The sequence below is a fragment of the Lissotriton helveticus genome, chromosome 7, assembly GCF_964261635.1.
Source record: "Lissotriton helveticus chromosome 7, aLisHel1.1, whole genome shotgun sequence".
NCBI classification, from domain to species: domain Eukaryota; kingdom Metazoa; phylum Chordata; class Amphibia; order Caudata; family Salamandridae; genus Lissotriton; species Lissotriton helveticus.
The window spans coordinates 295,680,095-295,700,280 of NC_136068.1; positions in this window are offsets into that span (position 1 = coordinate 295,680,095).

Consider the following 20,186-nt stretch of genomic DNA (forward strand, 5'->3'; position numbering starts at 1 on the left):
TTGACCAATTTCAGGCACAGAAATGACTTTAAACACACTTATTTTAGTTGAAAAAGTAATAATTCACATCCAACAGTAATTTGCAGTCAAAAGATTAAATGTTAAAATTTCATCAGAATTGACCATTTTGGGAACGTTCGACAGCTCCGCGGTCATCGTTTTTCGTCCGAAAATTGATTTTTTGGACTTTACCAAAAATGATTCAAAATGTCAATTGGATCGTGCCTCATGTTGAATAACCACTTTTTAAACCCTCACAGTGGCCAAAATTGCCATTTTTTACAACGTTTTGCTTACTCAGAAGCTTCAATTTTGACCAATTTTAGGCAGAGCAATGACTTTAAACACACTTATTTTAGTTGAAAAAGTAATAATTCCCATTCAACAGTAATTTGCTGTCAAAAGATTACATGTTAAAATTTTATCAGAATTGACCATTTTGGGAATGTTCGACAGCTCCGCGGTCATCGTTTTTCGTCCGAAAATTGATTTTTTGGACTTTACCAAAAATGATTCAAAATGTCAATTGGATCGTGCCTCATGTTGAATAACCACTTTTTAAACCCTCACAGTGACCAAAATTGCAATTTTTACAGAGTGGCTTACTCAGAAGCTTCAATTTTGATCAATTTCAGGCAGAGAAATGACTTTAAACACTCTTATTTTAGTTGAAAAAGTAATAAGTCACATCCAACAGTAATTTGCATTCAAAAGATTACATGTAAAATTTTATCAGAATTGACCATTTTGGGAACGTTAGACAGCTCCGCTGTCATCGTTTTTCGTCCGAAAATAGACTTTTGGACTTTACCAAAAATGATTCAAAATGTCAATTGGATCGTGCCTCATGTTGAATAACCACTTTTTAAACCCTCACAGTGACCAAAATTGCAATTTTTACAGAGTGGCTTACTCAGAAGCTTCAATTTTGACCAATTTCAGGCACAGAAATGACTTTGAACACAATTATTTTAGTTGAAAAAGTAATAATTCACATCCAACAGTAATTTACAGCCAAAAGATTAAATGTTAAAATTTCATCAAAATTGACCATTTTGGGAAGTTTCGACAGCTCCGCGGTCATCGTTTTACATCCGAAAATTGATTTTTTGGACTTTACCAAAAATGATTCAAAATGTCAATTGGATCGTGCCTCATGTTGAATAACCACTTTTTAAACTCTCACAGTGACCAAAATTGCCATTTTTACAGAGTTGTGCTTACTCAGAAGCTTCAATTTTGACCAATTTCAGGCACAGAAATGACTTTAAACACACTTATTTTAGTTGAAAAAGTAATAATTCACATCCAACAGTAATTTGCAGTCAAAAGATTAAATGTTAAAATTTCATCAGAATTGACCATTTTGGGAACGTTCGACAGCTCCGCGGTCATCGTTTTTCGTCCGAAAATTGATTTTTTGGACTTTACCAAAAATGATTCAAAATGTCAATTGGATCGTGCCTCATGTTGAATAACCACTTTTTAAACCCTCACAGTGAACAAAATTGCCATTTTTACAGAGTTTTGCTTACTCAGAAGCTTCAATTTTGACCAATTTCAGGCACAGAAATGACTTTGAACACAATTATTTTAGTTGAAAAAGTAATAATTCACATCCAACAGTAATTTACAGTCAAAAGATTAAATGTTAAAATTTCATCAAAATTGACCATTTTGGGAACGTTCGACAGCTCCGCGGTCATCGTTTTTCGTCCGAAAATTGATTTTTTGGACTTTACCAAAAATGATTCAAAATGTCAATTGGATCGTGCCTCATGTTGAATAACCACTTTTTAAACCCTCACAGTGACCAAAATTGCAATTTTTACCGAGTGGCTTACTCAGAAGCTTCAATTTTGATCAATTTCAGGCAGAGAAATGACTTTAAACACTCTTATTTTAGTTGAAAAAAGTAATAATTCACATCCAACAGTAATTTGCATTCAAAAGATTAAATGTTAAAATTTCATCAGAATTGACCATTTTGGGAACGTTCGACAGCTCCGCTGTCATCGTTTTTCGTCCGAAAATAGATTTTTGGACTTTACCAAAAATTATTCAAAATGTCAATTGGATCGTGCCTCATGTTGAATAACCACTTTTTAAACCCTCACTGTGACCAAAATTGCAATTTTTACAGAGTGGCTTACTCAGAAGCTTCAATTTTGATCAATTTCAGGCAGAGAAATGACTTTAAACACTCTTATTTTAGTTGAAAAAGTAATAATTCACATCCAACAGTAATTTGCATTCAAAAGATTAAATGTTAAAATTTCATCAGAATTTACCATTTTGGGAACGTTAGACAGCTCCGCTGTCATCGTTTTTCGTCCGAAAATAGACTTTTGGACTTTACCAAAAATGATTCAAAATGTCAATTGGATCGTGCCTCATGTTGAATAACCACTTTTTAAACCCTCACAGTGAACAAAATTGCCATTTTTACAGAGTTTTGCTTACTCAGAAGCTTCAATTTTGACCAATTTCAGGCACAGAAATGACTTTGAACACAATTATTTTAGTTGAAAAGGTAATAATTCACATCCAACAGTAATTTACAGCCAAAAGATTAAATGTTAAAATTTCATCACAATTGACCATTTTGGGAACGTTCGACAGCTCCGCGGTCATCGTTTTACATCCGAAAATTGATTTTTTGGACTTTACCAAAAAGGATTCAAAATGTCAATTGGATCGTGTCTCATGTTGAATAACCACTTTTTAAACTCTCACAGTGACCAAAATTGCCATTTTTACAGAGTTGTGCTCACTCAGAAGCTTCAATTTTGACCAATTTCAGGCACAGAAATGACTTTAAACACACTTATTTTAGTTGAAAAAGTAATAATTCACATCCAACAGTAATTTGCAGTCAAAAGATTAAATGTTAAAATTTCATCAGAATTGACCATTTTGGGAACGTTCGACAGCTCCGCGGTCATCGTTTTTCGTCCGAAAATTGATTTTTTGGACTTTACCAAAAATGATTCAAAATGTCAATTGGATCGTGCCTCATGTTGAATAACCACTTTTTAAACCCTCACAGTGGCCAAAATTGCCATTTTTTACAACGTTTTGCTTACTCAGAAGCTTCAATTTTGACCAATTTTAGGCAGAGCAATGACTTTAAACACACTTATTTTAGTTGAAAAAGTAATAATTCCCATTCAACAGTAATTTGCTGTCAAAAGATTACATGTTAAAATTTTATCAGAATTGACCATTTTGGGAATGTTCGACAGCTCCGCGGTCATCGTTTTTCGTCCGAAAATTGATTTTTTGGACTTTACCAAAAATGATTCAAAATGTCAATTGGATCGTGCCTCATGTTGAATAACCACTTTTTAAACCCTCACAGTGACCAAAATTGCAATTTTTACAGAGTGGCTTACTCAGAAGCTTCAATTTTGATCAATTTCAGGCAGAGAAATGACTTTAAACACTCTTATTTTAGTTGAAAAAGTAATAAGTCACATCCAACAGTAATTTGCATTCAAAAGATTACATGTAAAATTTTATCAGAATTGACCATTTTGGGAACGTTAGACAGCTCCGCTGTCATCGTTTTTCGTCCGAAAATAGACTTTTGGACTTTACCAAAAATGATTCAAAATGTCAATTGGATCGTGCCTCATGTTGAATAACCACTTTTTAAACCCTCACAGTGACCAAAATTGCAATTTTTACAGAGTGGCTTACTCAGAAGCTTCAATTTTGACCAATTTCAGGCACAGAAATGACTTTGAACACAATTATTTTAGTTGAAAAAGTAATAATTCACATCCAACAGTAATTTACAGCCAAAAGATTAAATGTTAAAATTTCATCAAAATTGACCATTTTGGGAAGTTTCGACAGCTCCGCGGTCATCGTTTTACATCCGAAAATTGATTTTTTGGACTTTACCAAAAATGATTCAAAATGTCAATTGGATCGTGCCTCATGTTGAATAACCACTTTTTAAACTCTCACAGTGACCAAAATTGCCATTTTTACAGAGTTGTGCTTACTCAGAAGCTTCAATTTTGACCAATTTCAGGCACAGAAATGACTTTAAACACACTTATTTTAGTTGAAAAAGTAATAATTCACATCCAACAGTAATTTGCAGTCAAAAGATTAAATGTTAAAATTTCATCAGAATTGACCATTTTGGGAACGTTCGACAGCTCCGCGGTCATCGTTTTTCGTCCGAAAATTGATTTTTTGGACTTTACCAAAAATGATTCAAAATGTCAATTGGATCGTGCCTCATGTTGAATAACCACTTTTTAAACCCTCACAGTGAACAAAATTGCCATTTTTACAGAGTTTTGCTTACTCAGAAGCTTCAATTTTGACCAATTTCAGGCACAGAAATGACTTTGAACACAATTATTTTAGTTGAAAAAGTAATAATTCACATCCAACAGTAATTTACAGTCAAAAGATTAAATGTTAAAATTTCATCAAAATTGACCATTTTGGGAACGTTCGACAGCTCCGCGGTCATCGTTTTTCGTCCGAAAATTGATTTTTTGGACTTTACCAAAAATGATTCAAAATGTCAATTGGATCGTGCCTCATGTTGAATAACCACTTTTTAAACCCTCACAGTGACCAAAATTGCAATTTTTACCGAGTGGCTTACTCAGAAGCTTCAATTTTGATCAATTTCAGGCAGAGAAATGACTTTAAACACTCTTATTTTAGTTGAAAAAAGTAATAATTCACATCCAACAGTAATTTGCATTCAAAAGATTAAATGTTAAAATTTCATCAGAATTGACCATTTTGGGAACGTTCGACAGCTCCGCTGTCATCGTTTTTCGTCCGAAAATAGATTTTTGGACTTTACCAAAAATTATTCAAAATGTCAATTGGATCGTGCCTCATGTTGAATAACCACTTTTTAAACCCTCACTGTGACCAAAATTGCAATTTTTACAGAGTGGCTTACTCAGAAGCTTCAATTTTGATCAATTTCAGGCAGAGAAATGACTTTAAACACTCTTATTTTAGTTGAAAAAGTAATAATTCACATCCAACAGTAATTTGCATTCAAAAGATTAAATGTTAAAATTTCATCAGAATTTACCATTTTGGGAACGTTAGACAGCTCCGCTGTCATCGTTTTTCGTCCGAAAATAGACTTTTGGACTTTACCAAAAATGATTCAAAATGTCAATTGGATCGTGCCTCATGTTGAATAACCACTTTTTAAACCCTCACAGTGAACAAAATTGCCATTTTTACAGAGTTTTGCTTACTCAGAAGCTTTAATTTTGACCAATTTCAGGCACAGAAATGACTTTGAACACAATTATTTTAGTTGAAAAAGTAATAATTCACATCCAACAGTAATTTACAGCCAAAAGATTAAATGTTAAAATTTCATCAAAATTGACCATTTTGGGAACGTTCGACAGCTCCGCGGTCATCGTTTTACATCCGAAAATTGATTTTTTGGACTTTACCAAAAAAGATTCAAAATGTCAATTGGATCGTGCCTCGTGTTGAATAACCACTTTTTAAACCCTCACAGTGAACAAAATTGCCATTTTTACAGAGTTGTGCTCACTCAGAAGCTTCAATTTTGACCAATTTCAGGCACAGAAATGACTTTAAACACACTTATTTTAGTTGAAAAAGTAATAATTCACATCCAACAGTAATTTGCAGTCAAAAGATTAAATGTTAAAATTTCATCAGAATTGACCATTTTGTGAACGTTCAACAGCTCCGCGGTCATCGTTTTTCGTCCGAAAATTGATTTTTTGGACTTTACCAAAAATGATTCAAAATGTCAATTGGATCGTGCCTCATGTTGAATAACCACTTTTCAAACCCTCACAGTGGCCAAAATTGCCATTTTTTACAACGTTTTGCTTACTCAGAAGCTTCAATTTTGACCAATTTTAGGCAGAGCAATGACTTTAAACACACTTATTTTAGTTGAAAAAGTAATAATTCCCATTCAACAGTAATTTGCTGTCAAAAGATTACATGTTAAAATTTTATCAGAATTGACTATTTTGGGAACGTTCGACAGCTCCGCGGTCATCGTTTTTCGTCCGAAAATTGATTTTTTTGGGCTTTACCAAAAATGATTCAAAATGTCAATTGGATCGTGCCTCATGTTGAAAAACCACTTTTTAAACCCTCACAGTGACCAAAATTGGAAATTTTACAGAGTGGCTTACTCAGAAGCTTCAATTTTGATCAATTTCAGGCAGAGAAATGACTTTAAACACTCTTATTTTAGTTGAAAAAGTAATAATTCACATCCAACAGTAATTTGCATTCAAAAGATTAAATGTTAAAATTTCATCAGAATTGACCATTTTGGGAACGTTCGACAGCTCCGCTGTCATCGTTTTTCATCCGAAAATAGATTTTTGGACTTTACCAAAAATTATTCAAAATGTCAATTGGATCGTGCCTCATGTTGAATAACCACTTTTTAAACCCTCACAGTGACCAAAATTGCAATTTTTACAGAGTGGCTTACTCAGAAGCTTCAATTTTGATCAATTTCAGGCAGAGAAATGACTTTAAACACTCTTATTTTAGTTGAAAAAGTAATAATTCACATCCAACAGTAATTTGCATTCAAAAGATTACATGTAAAATTTTATCAGAATTGACCATTTTGGGAACGTTAGACAGCTCCGCTGTCATCGTTTTTCATCCGAAAATAGACTTTTGGACTTTACCAAAAATGATTCAAAATGTCAATTGGATCGTGCCTCATGTTGAATAACCACTTTTTAAACCCTCACAGTGACCAAAATTGCAATTTTTACAGAGTGGCTTACTCAGAAGCTTCAATTTTGACCAATTTCAGGCACAGAAATGACTTTAAACACAATTATTTTAGTTGAAAAAGTAATAATTCACATTCAACAGTAATTTACAGCCAAAAGATTAAATGTTAAAATTTCATCAAAATTGACCATTTTGGGAACTTTCGACAGCTCCGCGGTCATCGTTTTAGATCCGAAAATTGATTTTTTGGACTTTACCAAAAATGATTCAAAATGTCAATTGGATCGTGCCTCATGTTGAATAACCACTTTTTAAACTCTCACAGTGACCAAAATTGCCATTTTTACAGAGTTGTGCTTACTCAGAAGCTTCAATTTTGACCAATTTCAGGCACAGAAATGACTTTAAACACACTTATTTTAGTTGAAAAAGTAATAATTCACATCCAACAGTAATTTGCAGTCAAAAGATTAAATGTTAAAATTTCATCAGAATTGACCATTTTGGGAACGTTCGACAGCTCCGCGGTCATCGTTTTTCGTCCGAAAATTGATTTTTTGGACTTTACCAAAAATGATTCAAAATGTCAATTGGATCGTGCCTCATGTTGAATAACCACTTTTTAAACCCTCACAGTGGCCAAAATTGCCATTTTTTACAACGTTTTGCTTACTCAGAAGCTTCAATTTTGACCAATTTTAGGCAGAGCAATGACTTTAAACACACTTATTTTAGTTGAAAAAGTAATAATTCCCATTTAACAGTAATTTGCTGTCAAAAGATTACATGTTAAAATTTTATCAGAATTGACCATTTTGGGAACGTTCGACAGCTCCGCGGTCATCGTTTTTCGTCCGAAAATTGATTTTTTGGACTTTACCAAAAATTATTCAAAATGTCAATTGGATCGTGCCTCATGTTGAATAACCACTTTTTAAACCCTCACAGTGAACAAAATTGCAATTTTTACAGAGTTTTGCTTACTCAGAAGCTTCAATTTTGACCAATTTCAGGCACAGAAATGACTTTGAACACAATTATTTTAGTTGAAAAAGTAATAATTCACATCCAACAGTAATTTACAGCCAAAAGATTAAATGTTAAAATTTCATCAAAATTGACCATTTTGGGAACGTTCGACAGCTCCGCGGTCATCGTTTTACATCCGAAAATTGATTTTTTGGACTTTACCAAAAATGATTCAAAATGTCAATTGGATCGTGCCTCATGTTGAATAACCACTTTTTAAACTCTCACAGTGACCAAAATTGCCATTTTTACAGAGTTGTGCTTACTCAGAAGCTTCAATTTTGACCAATTTCAGGCACAGAAATGACTTTAAACACACTTATTTTAGTTGAAAAAGTAATAATTCACATCCAACAGTAATTTGCAGTCAAAAGATTAAATGTTAAAATTTCATCAGAATTGACCATTTTGGGAACGTTCGACAGCTCCGCGGTCATCGTTTTTCGTCCGAAAATTGATTTTTGGGACTTTACCAAAAATGATTCAAAATGTCAATTGGATCGTGCCTCATGTTGAATAACCACTTTTTAAACCCTCACAGTGAACAAAATTGCCATTTTTACAGAGTTTTGCTTACTCAGAAGCTTCAATTTTGACCAATTTCAGGCACAGAAATGACTTCGAACACAATTATTTTAGTTGAAAAAGTAATAATTCACATCCAACAGTAATTTGCAGCCAAAAGATTAAATGTTAAAATTTCATCAAAATTGACCATTTTGGGAACGTTCGACAGCTCCGCGGTCATCGTTTTTCGTCCGAAAATTGATTTTTTGGACTTTACCAAAAATGATTCAAAATGTCAATTGGATCGTGCCTCATGTTGAATAACCACTTTTTAAACCCTCACAGTGACCAAAATTGCAATTTTTACAGAGTGGCTTACTCAGAAGCTTCAATTTTGATCAATTTCAGGCAGAGAAATGACTTTAAACACTCTTATTTTAGTTGAAAAAAGTAATAATTCACATCCAACAGTAATTTGCATTCAAAAGATTAAATGTTAAAATTTCATCAGAATTGACCATTTTGGGAACGTTCGACAGCTCCGCTGTCATCGTTTTTCGTCCGAAAATAGATTTTTGGACTTTACCAAAAATTATTCAAAATGTCAATTGGATCGTGCCTCATGTTGAATAACCACTTTTTAAACCCTCACTGTGACCAAAATTGCAATTTTTACAGAGTGGCTTACTCAGAAGCTTCAATTTTGATCAATTTCAGGCAGAGAAATGACTTTAAACACTCTTATTTTAGTTGAAAAAGTAATAATTCACATCCAACAGTAATTTGCATTCAAAAGATTACATGTTAAAATTTTATCAGAATTTACCATTTTGGGAACGTTAGACAGCTCCGCTGTCATCGTTTTTCGTCCGAAAATATACTTTTGGACTTTACCAAAAATGATTCAAAATGTCAATTGGATCGTGCCTCATGTTGAATAACCACTTTTTAAACCCTCACAGTGAACAAAATTGCAATTTTTACAGAGTTTTGCTTACTCAGAAGCTTCAATTTTGACCAATTTCAGGCACAGAAATGACTTTGAACACAATTATTTTAGTTGAAAAAGTAATAATTCACATCCAACAGTAATTTACAGCCAAAAGATTAAATGTTAACATTTCATCAAAATTGACCATTTTGGGAACGTTCGACAGCTCCGCGGTCATCGTTTTACATCCGAAAATTGATTTTTTGGACTTTACCAAAAATGATTCAAAATGTCAATTGGATCGTGCCTCATGTTGAATAACCACTTTTTAAACTCTCACAGTGACCAAAATTGCCACTTTTACAGAGTTGTGCTTACTCAGAAGCTTCAATTTTGACCAATTTTAGGCAGAGCAATGACTTTAACCCCATGGATGCTCAGCATATTCCCCTGCTGTGCTGAGAAATCGTCAATCCCACACAACATGACGAGCTGGGCTCGTCATCAGTGTAGCAGCAGGCTACTTCATGACGAGCCCAGCTCGTCATGGGCGTGGAAGGGGTAAAACACACTTATTTTAGTTGAAAAAGTAATAATTCCCATTCAACAGTAATTTGCTGCCAAAAGATTACATGTTAAAATTTTATCAGAATTGACCATTTTGGGAACGTTCGACAGCTCCGCGGTCATCGTTTTTCGTCCGAAAATAGATTTTTTGGACTTTACCAAAAATTATTCAAAATGTCAATTGGATCGTGCCTCATGTTGAATAACCACTTTTTAAACCCTCACAGTGACCAAAATTGCAATTTTTACAGAGTGGCTTACTCAGAAGCTTCAATTTTGATCAATTTCAGGCAGAGAAATGACTTTAAACACTCTTATTTTAGTTGAAAAAAGTAATAATTCACATCCAACAGTAATTTGCATTCAAAAGATTAAATGTTAAAATTTCATCAGAATTGACCATTTTGGGAACGTTCGACAGCTCCGCTGTCATCGTTTTTCGTCCGAAAATAGATTTTTGGACTTTACCAAAAATTATTCAAAATGTCAATTGGATCGTGCCTCATGTTGAATAACCACTTTTTAAACCCTCACTGTGACCAAAATTGCAATTTTTACAGAGTGGCTTACTCAGAAGCTTCAATTTTGATCAATTTCAGGCAGAGAAATGACTTTAAACACTCTTATTTTAGTTGAAAAAGTAATAATTCACATCCAACAGTAATTTGCATTCAAAAGATTAAATGTTAAAATTTCATCAGAATTTACCATTTTGGGAACGTTAGACAGCTCCGCTGTCATCGTTTTTCGTCCGAAAATAGACTTTTGGACTTTACCAAAAATGATTCAAAATGTCAATTGGATCGTGCCTCATGTTGAATAACCACTTTTTAAACCCTCACAGTGAACAAAATTGCCATTTTTACAGAGTTTTGCTTACTCAGAAGCTTCAATTTTGACCAATTTCAGGCACAGAAATGACTTTGAACACAATTATTTTAGTTGAAAAAGTAATAATTCACATCCAACAGTAATTTGCATTCAAAAGATTAAATGTTAAAATTTCATCAGAATTTACCATTTTGGGAACGTTAGACAGCTCCGCTGTCATCGTTTTTCGTCCGAAAATAGACTTTTGGACTTTACCAAAAATGATTCAAAATGTCAATTGGATCGTGCCTCATGTTGAATAACCACTTTTTAAACTCTCACAGTGACCAAAATTGCCATTTTTACAGAGTTGTGCTTACTCAGAAGCTTCAATTTTGACCAATTTTAGGCAGAGCAATGACTTTAACCCCATGGATGCTCAGCATATTCCCCTGCTGTGCTGAGAAATCGTCAATCCCACACAACATGACGAGCTGGGCTCGTCATCAGTGTAGCAGCAGGCTACTTCATGACGAGCCCAGCTCGTCATGAGCGTGGAAGGGGTTAAACACACTTATTTTAGTTGAAAAAGTAATAATTCCCATTCAACAGTAATTTGCTGCCAAAAGATTACATGTTAAAATTTTATCAGAATTGACCATTTTGGGAACGTTCGACAGCTCCGCGGTCATCGTTTTTCGTCCGAAAATAGATTTTTTGGACTTTACCAAAAATTATTCAAAATGTCAATTGGATCGTGCCTCATGTTGAATAACCACTTTTTAAACCCTCACAGTGACCAAAATTGCAATTTTTACAGAGTGGCTTACTCAGAAGCTTCAATTTTGATCAATTTCAGGCAGAGAAATGACTTTAAACACTCTTATTTTAGTTGAAAAAGTAATAATTCACATCCAACAGTAATTTGCATTCAAAAGATTAAATGTTAAAATTTCATCAGAATTGACCATTTTGGGAACGTTCGACAGCTCCGCTGTCATCGTTTTTCGTCCGAAAATAGATTTTTGGACTTAACCAAAAATTATTCGAAATGTCAATTGGATCGTGCCTCATGTTGAATAACCACTTTTTAAACCCTCACAGTGACCAAAATTGCAATTTTTACAGAGTGGCTTACTCAGAAGCTTCAATTTTGATCCATTTCAGGCAGAGAAATGACTTTAAACACTCTTATTTTAGTTGAAAAAGTAATAATTCACATCCAACAGTAATTTGCATTCAAAAGATTAAATGTTAAAATTTTATCAGAATTGACCATTTTGGGAACGTTAGACAGCTCCGCTGTCATCGTTTTTCGTCCGAAAATAGATTTTTGGACTTTACCAAAAATGATTTAAAATGTCAATTGGATCGTGCCTCATGTTGAATAACCACTTTTTAAACCCTCACTGTGACCAAAATTGCCATTTTTACAGAGTGGCTTACTCAGAAGCTTCAATTTTGATCAATTTCAGGCACAGAAATGACTTTAAACACTCTTATTTTAGTTGAAAAAGTAATAATTCACATCCAACAGTAATTTGCATTCAAAAGATTACATGTTAAAATTTTATCAGAATTGACCATTTTGGGAACGTTCGACAGCTCCGCTGTCATCGTTTTTCGTCCGAAAATAGATTTTTGGACTTTACCAAAAATTATTCGAAATGTCAATTGGATCGTGCCTCATGTTGAATAACCACTTTTTAAACCCTCACAGTGACCAAAATTGCAATTTTTACAGAGTGGCTTACTCAGAAGCTTCAATTTTGATCCATTTCAGGCAGAGAAATGACTTTAAACACTCTTATTTTAGTTGAAAAAGTAATAATTCACATCCAACAGTAATTTGCATTCAAAAGATTAAATGTTAAAATTTCATCAGAATTGACCATTTTGGGAACGTTAGACAGCTCCGCTGTCATCGTTTTTCGTCCGAAAATAGACTTTTGGACTTTACCAAAAATGATTTAAAATGTCAATTGGATCGTGCCTCATGTTGAATAACCACTTTTTAAACCCTCACAGTGAACAAAATTGCCATTTTTACAGAGTTTTGCTTATTCAGAAGCTTCAATTTTGACCAATTTCAGGCACAGAAATGACTTTAAACACTCTTATTTTAGTTGAAAAAGTAATAATTCACATCCAACAGTAATTTGCATTCAAAAGATTACATGTTAAAATTTTATCAGAATTGACCATTTTGGGAACTTTAGACAGCTCCGCTGTCATCGTTTTTCGTCCGAAAATAGACTTTTGGACTTTACCAAAAATAATTCAAAATGTCAATTGGATCGTGCCTCATGTTGAATAACCACTTTTTGAACCCTCACAGTGACCAAAATTGCAATTTTTACAGAGTGGCTTACTCAGAAGCTTCAATTTTGACCAATTTCAGGCACAGAAATGACTTTGAACACAATTATTTTAGTTGAAAAAGTAATAATTCACATCCAACAGTAATTTGCATTCAAAAGATTAAATGTTAAAATTTCATCAGAATTGACCATTTTGGGAACGTTCGACAGCTCCGCTGTCATCGTTTTTCGTCCGAAAATAGATTTTTGGACTTAACCAAAAATTATTCGAAATGTCAATTGGATCGTGCCTCATGTTGAATAACCACTTTTTAAACCCTCACAGTGACCAAAATTGCAATTTTTACAGAGTGGCTTACTCAGAAGCTTCAATTTTGATCCATTTCAGGCAGAGAAATGACTTTAAACACTCTTATTTTAGTTGAAAAAGTAATAATTCACATCCAACAGTAATTTGCATTCAAAAGATTAAATGTTAAAATTTTATCAGAATTGACCATTTTGGGAACGTTAGACAGCTCCGCTGTCATCGTTTTTCGTCCGAAAATAGATTTTTGGACTTTACCAAAAATGATTTAAAATGTCAATTGGATCGTGCCTCATGTTGAATAACCACTTTTTAAACCCTCACTGTGACCAAAATTGCCATTTTTACAGAGTGGCTTACTCAGAAGCTTCAATTTTGATCAATTTCAGGCACAGAAATGACTTTAAACACTCTTATTTTAGTTGAAAAAGTAATAATTCACATCCAACAGTAATTTGCATTCAAAAGATTACATGTTAAAATTTTATCAGAATTGACCATTTTGGGAACGTTCGACAGCTCCGCTGTCATCGTTTTTCGTCCGAAAATAGATTTTTGGACTTTACCAAAAATTATTCGAAATGTCAATTGGATCGTGCCTCATGTTGAATAACCACTTTTTAAACCCTCACAGTGACCAAAATTGCAATTTTTACAGAGTGGCTTACTCAGAAGCTTCAATTTTGATCCATTTCAGGCAGAGAAATGACTTTAAACACTCTTATTTTAGTTGAAAAAGTAATAATTCACATCCAACAGTAATTTGCATTCAAAAGATTAAATGTTAAAATTTCATCAGAATTGACCATTTTGGGAACGTTAGACAGCTCCGCTGTCATCGTTTTTCGTCCGAAAATAGACTTTTGGACTTTACCAAAAATGATTTAAAATGTCAATTGGATCGTGCCTCATGTTGAATAACCACTTTTTAAACCCTCACAGTGAACAAAATTGCCATTTTTACAGAGTTTTGCTTATTCAGAAGCTTCAATTTTGACCAATTTCAGGCACAGAAATGACTTTAAACACTCTTATTTTAGTTGAAAAAGTAATAATTCACATCCAACAGTAATTTGCATTCAAAAGATTACATGTTAAAATTTTATCAGAATTGACCATTTTGGGAACGTTAGACAGCTCCGCTGTCATCGTTTTTCGTCCGAAAATAGACTTTTGGACTTTACCAAAAATAATTCAAAATGTCAATTGGATCGTGCCTCATGTTGAATAACCACTTTTTGAACCCTCACAGTGACCAAAATTGCAATTTTTACAGAGTGGCATACTCAGAAGCTTCAATTTTGACCAATTTCAGGCACAGAAATGACTTTGAACACAATTATTTTAGTTGAAAAAGTAATAATTCACATCCAACAGTAATTTGCATTCAAAAGATTAAATGTTAAAATTTCATCAGAATTGACCATTTTGGGAACGTTAGACAGCTCCGCTGTCATCGTTTTTCGTCCGAAAATAGACTTTTGGACTTTACCAAAAATAATTCAAAATGTCAATTGGATCGTGCCTCATGTTGAATAACCACTTTTTAAACCCTCACAGTGACCAAAATTGCAATTTTTACAGAGTGGCTTACTCAGAAGCTTCAATTTTGACCAATTTCAGGCACAGAAATGACTTTAAACACACTTATTTTAGTTGAAAAAGTAATAATTCACATCCAACAGTAATTTGCAGTCAAAAGATTAAATGTTAAAATTTCATCAGAATTGACCATTTTGGGAACGTTCGACAGCTCCGCGGTCAAAGTTTTTCGTCCGAAAATGGATTTTTTGGACTTTACCAAAAATGATTCAAAATGTCAATTGGATCGTGCCTCATGTTGAATAACCACTTTTTAAACCCTCACAGTGAACAAAATTGCCATTTTTACAGAGTTTTGCTTACTCAGAAGCTTCAATTTTGACCAATTTCAGGCACAGAAATGACTTTGAACACAATTATTTTAGTTGAAAAAGTAATAATTCACATCCAACAGTAATTTACAGCCAAAAGATTAAATGTTAAAATTTCATCAAAATTGACCATTTTGGGAACGTTCGACAGCTCCGCGGTCATCGTTTTTCGTCCGAAAATTGATTTTTTTGGACTTTACCAAAAATGATTCAAAATGTCAATTGGATCGTGCCTCATGTTGAATAACCACTTTTTAAACCCTCACAGTGACCAAAATTGCAATTTTTACAGAGTGGCTTACTCAGAAGCTTCAATTTTGATCAATTTCAGGCAGAGAAATGACTTTAAACACTCTTATTTTAGTTGAAAAAAGTAATAATTCACATCCAACAGTAATTTGCATTCAAAAGATTAAATGTTAAAATTTCATCAGAATTGACCATTTTGGGAACGTTCGACAGCTCCGCGGTCATCGCTTTTTGTCCGAAAATTGATTTTTTGGACTTTACCAAAAATGATTCAAAATGTCAATTGGATCGTGCCTCATGTTGAATAACCACTTTTTAAACCCTCACAGTGGCCAAAATTGCCATTTTTTACAACGTTTTGCTTACTCAGAAGCTTCAATTTTGACCAATTTTAGGCAGAGCAATGACTTTAAACACACTTATTTTAGTTGAAAAAGTAATAATTCCCATTCAACAGTAATTTGCTGTCAAAAGATTACATGTTAAAATTTTATCAGAATTGACCATTTTGGGAACGTTCGACAGCTCCGCGGTCATCGTTTTTCGTCCGAAAATTGATTTTTTGGACTTTACCAAAAATGATTCAAAATGTCAATTGGATCGTGCCTCATGTTGAATAACCACTTTTTAAACCCTCACAGTGACCAAAATTGGAAATTTTACAGAGTGGCTTACTCAGAAGCTTCAATTTTGATCAATTTCAGGCAGAGAAATGACTTTAAACACTCTTATTTTAGTTGAAAAAGTAATAATTCACATCCAACAGTAATTTGCATTCAAAAGATTAAATGTTAAAATTTCATCAGAATTGACCATTTTGGGAACGTTCGACAGCTCCGCTGTCATCGTTTTTCGTCCGAAAATAGATTTTTGGACTTTACCAAAAATTATTCAAAATGTCAATTGGATCGTGCCTCATGTTGAATAACCACTTTTTAAACCCTCACAGTGACCAAAATTGCAATTTTTACAGAGTGGCTTACTCAGAAGCTTCAATTTTGATCAATTTCAGGCAGAGAAATGACTTTAAACACTCTTATTTTAGTTGAAAAAGTAATAATTCACATCCAACAGTAATTTGCATTCAAAAGATTACATGTAAAATTTTATCAGAATTGACCATTTTGGGAACGTTAGACAGCTCCGCTGTCATCGTTTTTCGTCCGAAAATAGACTTTTGGACTTTACCAAAAATGATTCAAAATGTCAATTGGATCGTGCCTCATGTTGAATAACCACTTTTTAAACCCTCACAGTGACCAAAATTGCAATTTTTACAGAGTGGCTTACTCAGAAGCTTCAATTTTGACCAATTTCAGGCACAGAAATGACTTTGAACACAATTATTTTAGTTGAAAAAGTAATAATTCACATCCAACAGTAATTTACAGTCAAAAGATTAAATGTTAAAATTTCATCAAAATTGACCATTTTGGGAACTTTCGACAGCTCCGCGGTCATCGTTTTACATCCGAAAATTGATTTTTTGGACTTTACCAAAAATGATTCAAAATGTCAATTGGATCGTGCCTCATGTTGAATAACCACTTTTTAAACTCTCACAGTGACCAAAATTGCCATTTTTACAGAGTTGTGCTTACTCAGAAGCTTCAATTTTGACCAATTTCAGGCACAGAAATGACTTTAAACACACTTATTTTAGTTGAAAAAGTAATAATTCACATCCAACAGTAATTTGCAGTCAAAAGATTAAATGTTAAAATTTCATCAGAATTGACCATTTTGGGAACGTTCGACAGCTCCGCGGTCATCGTTTTTCGTCCGAAAATTGATTTTTTGGACTTTACCAAAAATGATTCAAAATGTCAATTGGATCGTGCCTCATGTTGAATAACCACTTTTTAAACCCTCACAGTGAACAAAATTGCCATTTTTACAGAGTTTTGCTTACTCAGAAGCTTCAATTTTGACCAATTTCAGGCACAGAAATGACTTTGAACACAATTATTTTAGTTGAAAAAGTAATAATTCACATCCAACAGTAATTTACAGCCAATAGATTAAATGTTAAAATTTCATCAAAATTGACCATTTTGGGAACGTTCGACAGCTCCGCGGTCATCGTTTTTCGTCCGAAAATTGATTTTTTGGACTTTACCAAAAATGATTCAAAATGTCAATTGGATCGTGCCTCATGTTGAATAACCACTTTTTAAACCCTCACAGTGACCAAAATTGCAATTTTTACAGAGTGGCTTACTCAGAAGCTTCAATTTTGATCAATTTCAGGCAGAGAAATGACTTTAAACACTTTTATTTTAGTTGAAAAAAGTAATAATTCACATCCAACAGTAATTTGCATTCAAAAGATTAAATGTTAAAATTTCATCAGAATTGACCATTTTGGGAACGTTCGACAGCTCCGCTGTCATCGTTTTTCGTCCGAAAATAGATTTTTGGACTTTACCAAAAATGATTCAAAATGTCAATTGGATCGTGCCTCATGTTGAATAACCACTTTTTAAACCCTCACAGTGAACACAATTGCCATTTTTACAGAGTTTTGCTTACTCAGAAGCTTCAATTTTGACCAATTTCAGGCACAGAAATGACTTTGAACACAATTATTTTAGCTGAAAAAGTAATAATTCACATCCAACAGTAATTTACAGCCAAAAGATTAAATGTTAAAATTTCATCAAAATTGACCATTTTGGGGAACTTTCGACAGCTCCGCGGTCATCGTTTTACATCCGAAAATTGATTTTTTGGACTTTACCAAAAATGATTCAAAATGTCAATTGGATCGTGCCTCATGTTGAATAACCACTTTTTAAACCCTCACAGTGACCAAAATTGCAATTTTTACAGAGTGGCTTACTCAGAAGCTTCAATTTTGATCAATTTCAGGCAGAGAAATGACTTTAAACACTCTTATTTTAGTTGAAAAAGTAATAATTCACATCCAACAGTAATTTGCATTCAAAAGATTAAATGTTAAAATTTCATCAGAATTGACCATTTTGGGAACGTTCGACAGCTCCGCTGTCATCGTTTTTCGTCCGAAAATAGATTTTTGGACTTAACCAAAAATTATTCGAAATGTCAATTGGATCGTGCCTCATGTTGAATAACCACTTTTTAAACCCTCACAGTGACCAAAATTGCAATTTTTACAGAGTGGCTTACTCAGAAGCTTCAATTTTGATCCATTTCAGGCAGAGAAATGACTTTAAACACTCTTATTTTAGTTGAAAAAGTAATAATTCACATCCAACAGTAATTTGCATTCAAAAGATTAAATGTTAAAATTTTATCAGAATTGACCATTTTGGGAACGTTAGACAGCTCCGCTGTCATCGTTTTTCGTCCGAAAATAGATTTTTGGACTTTACCAAAAATGATTTAAAATGTCAATTGGATCGTGCCTCATGTTGAATAACCACTTTTTAAACCCTCACTGTGACCAAAATTGCCATTTTTACAGAGTGGCTTACTCAGAAGCTTCAATTTTGATCAATTTCAGGCACAGAAATGACTTTAAACACTCTTATTTTAGTTGAAAAAGTAATAATTCACATCCAACAGTAATTTGCATTCAAAAGATTACATGTTAAAATTTTATCAGAATTGACCATTTTGGGAACGTTCGACAGCTCCGCTGTCATCGTTTTTCGTCCGAAAATAGATTTTTGGACTTTACCAAAAATTATTCGAAATGTCAATTGGATCGTGCCTCATGTTGAATAACCACTTTTTAAACCCTCACAGTGACCAAAATTGCAATTTTTACAGAGTGGCTTACTCAGAAGCTTCAATTTTGATCCATTTCAGGCAGAGAAATGACTTTAAACACTCTTATTTTAGTTGAAAAAGTAATAATTCACATCCAACAGTAATTTGCATTCAAAAGATTAAATGTTAAAATTTCATCAGAATTGACCATTTTGGGAACGTTAGACAGCTCCGCTGTCATCGTTTTTCGTCCGAAAATAGACTTTTGGACTTTACCAAAAATGATTTAAAATGTCAATTGGATCGTGCCTCATGTTGAATAACCACTTTTTAAACCCTCACAGTGAACAAAATTGCCATTTTTACAGAGTTTTGCTTATTCAGAAGCTTCAATTTTGACCAATTTCAGGCACAGAAATGACTTTAAACACTCTTATTTTAGTTGAAAAAGTAATAATTCACATCCAACAGTAATTTGCATTCAAAAGATTACATGTTAAAATTTTATCAGAATTGACCATTTTGGGAACTTTAGACAGCTCCGCTGTCATCGTTTTTCGTCCGAAAATAGACTTTTGGACTTTACCAAAAATAATTCAAAATGTCAATTGGATCGTGCCTCATGTTGAATAACCACTTTTTGAACCCTCACAGTGACCAAAATTGCAATTTTTACAGAGTGGCTTACTCAGAAGCTTCAATTTTGACCAATTTCAGGCACAGAAATGACTTTGAACACAATTATTTTAGTTGAAAAAGTAATAATTCACATCCAACAGTAATTTGCATTCAAAAGATTAAATGTTAAAATTTCATCAGAATTGACCATTTTGGGAACGTTCGACAGCTCCGCTGTCATCGTTTTTCGTCCGAAAATAGATTTTTGGACTTAACCAAAAATTATTCGAAATGTCAATTGGATCGTGCCTCATGTTGAATAACCACTTTTTAAACCCTCACAGTGACCAAAATTGCAATTTTTACAGAGTGGCTTACTCAGAAGCTTCAATTTTGATCCATTTCAGGCAGAGAAATGACTTTAAACACTCTTATTTTAGTTGAAAAAGTAATAATTCACATCCAACAGTAATTTGCATTCAAAAGAT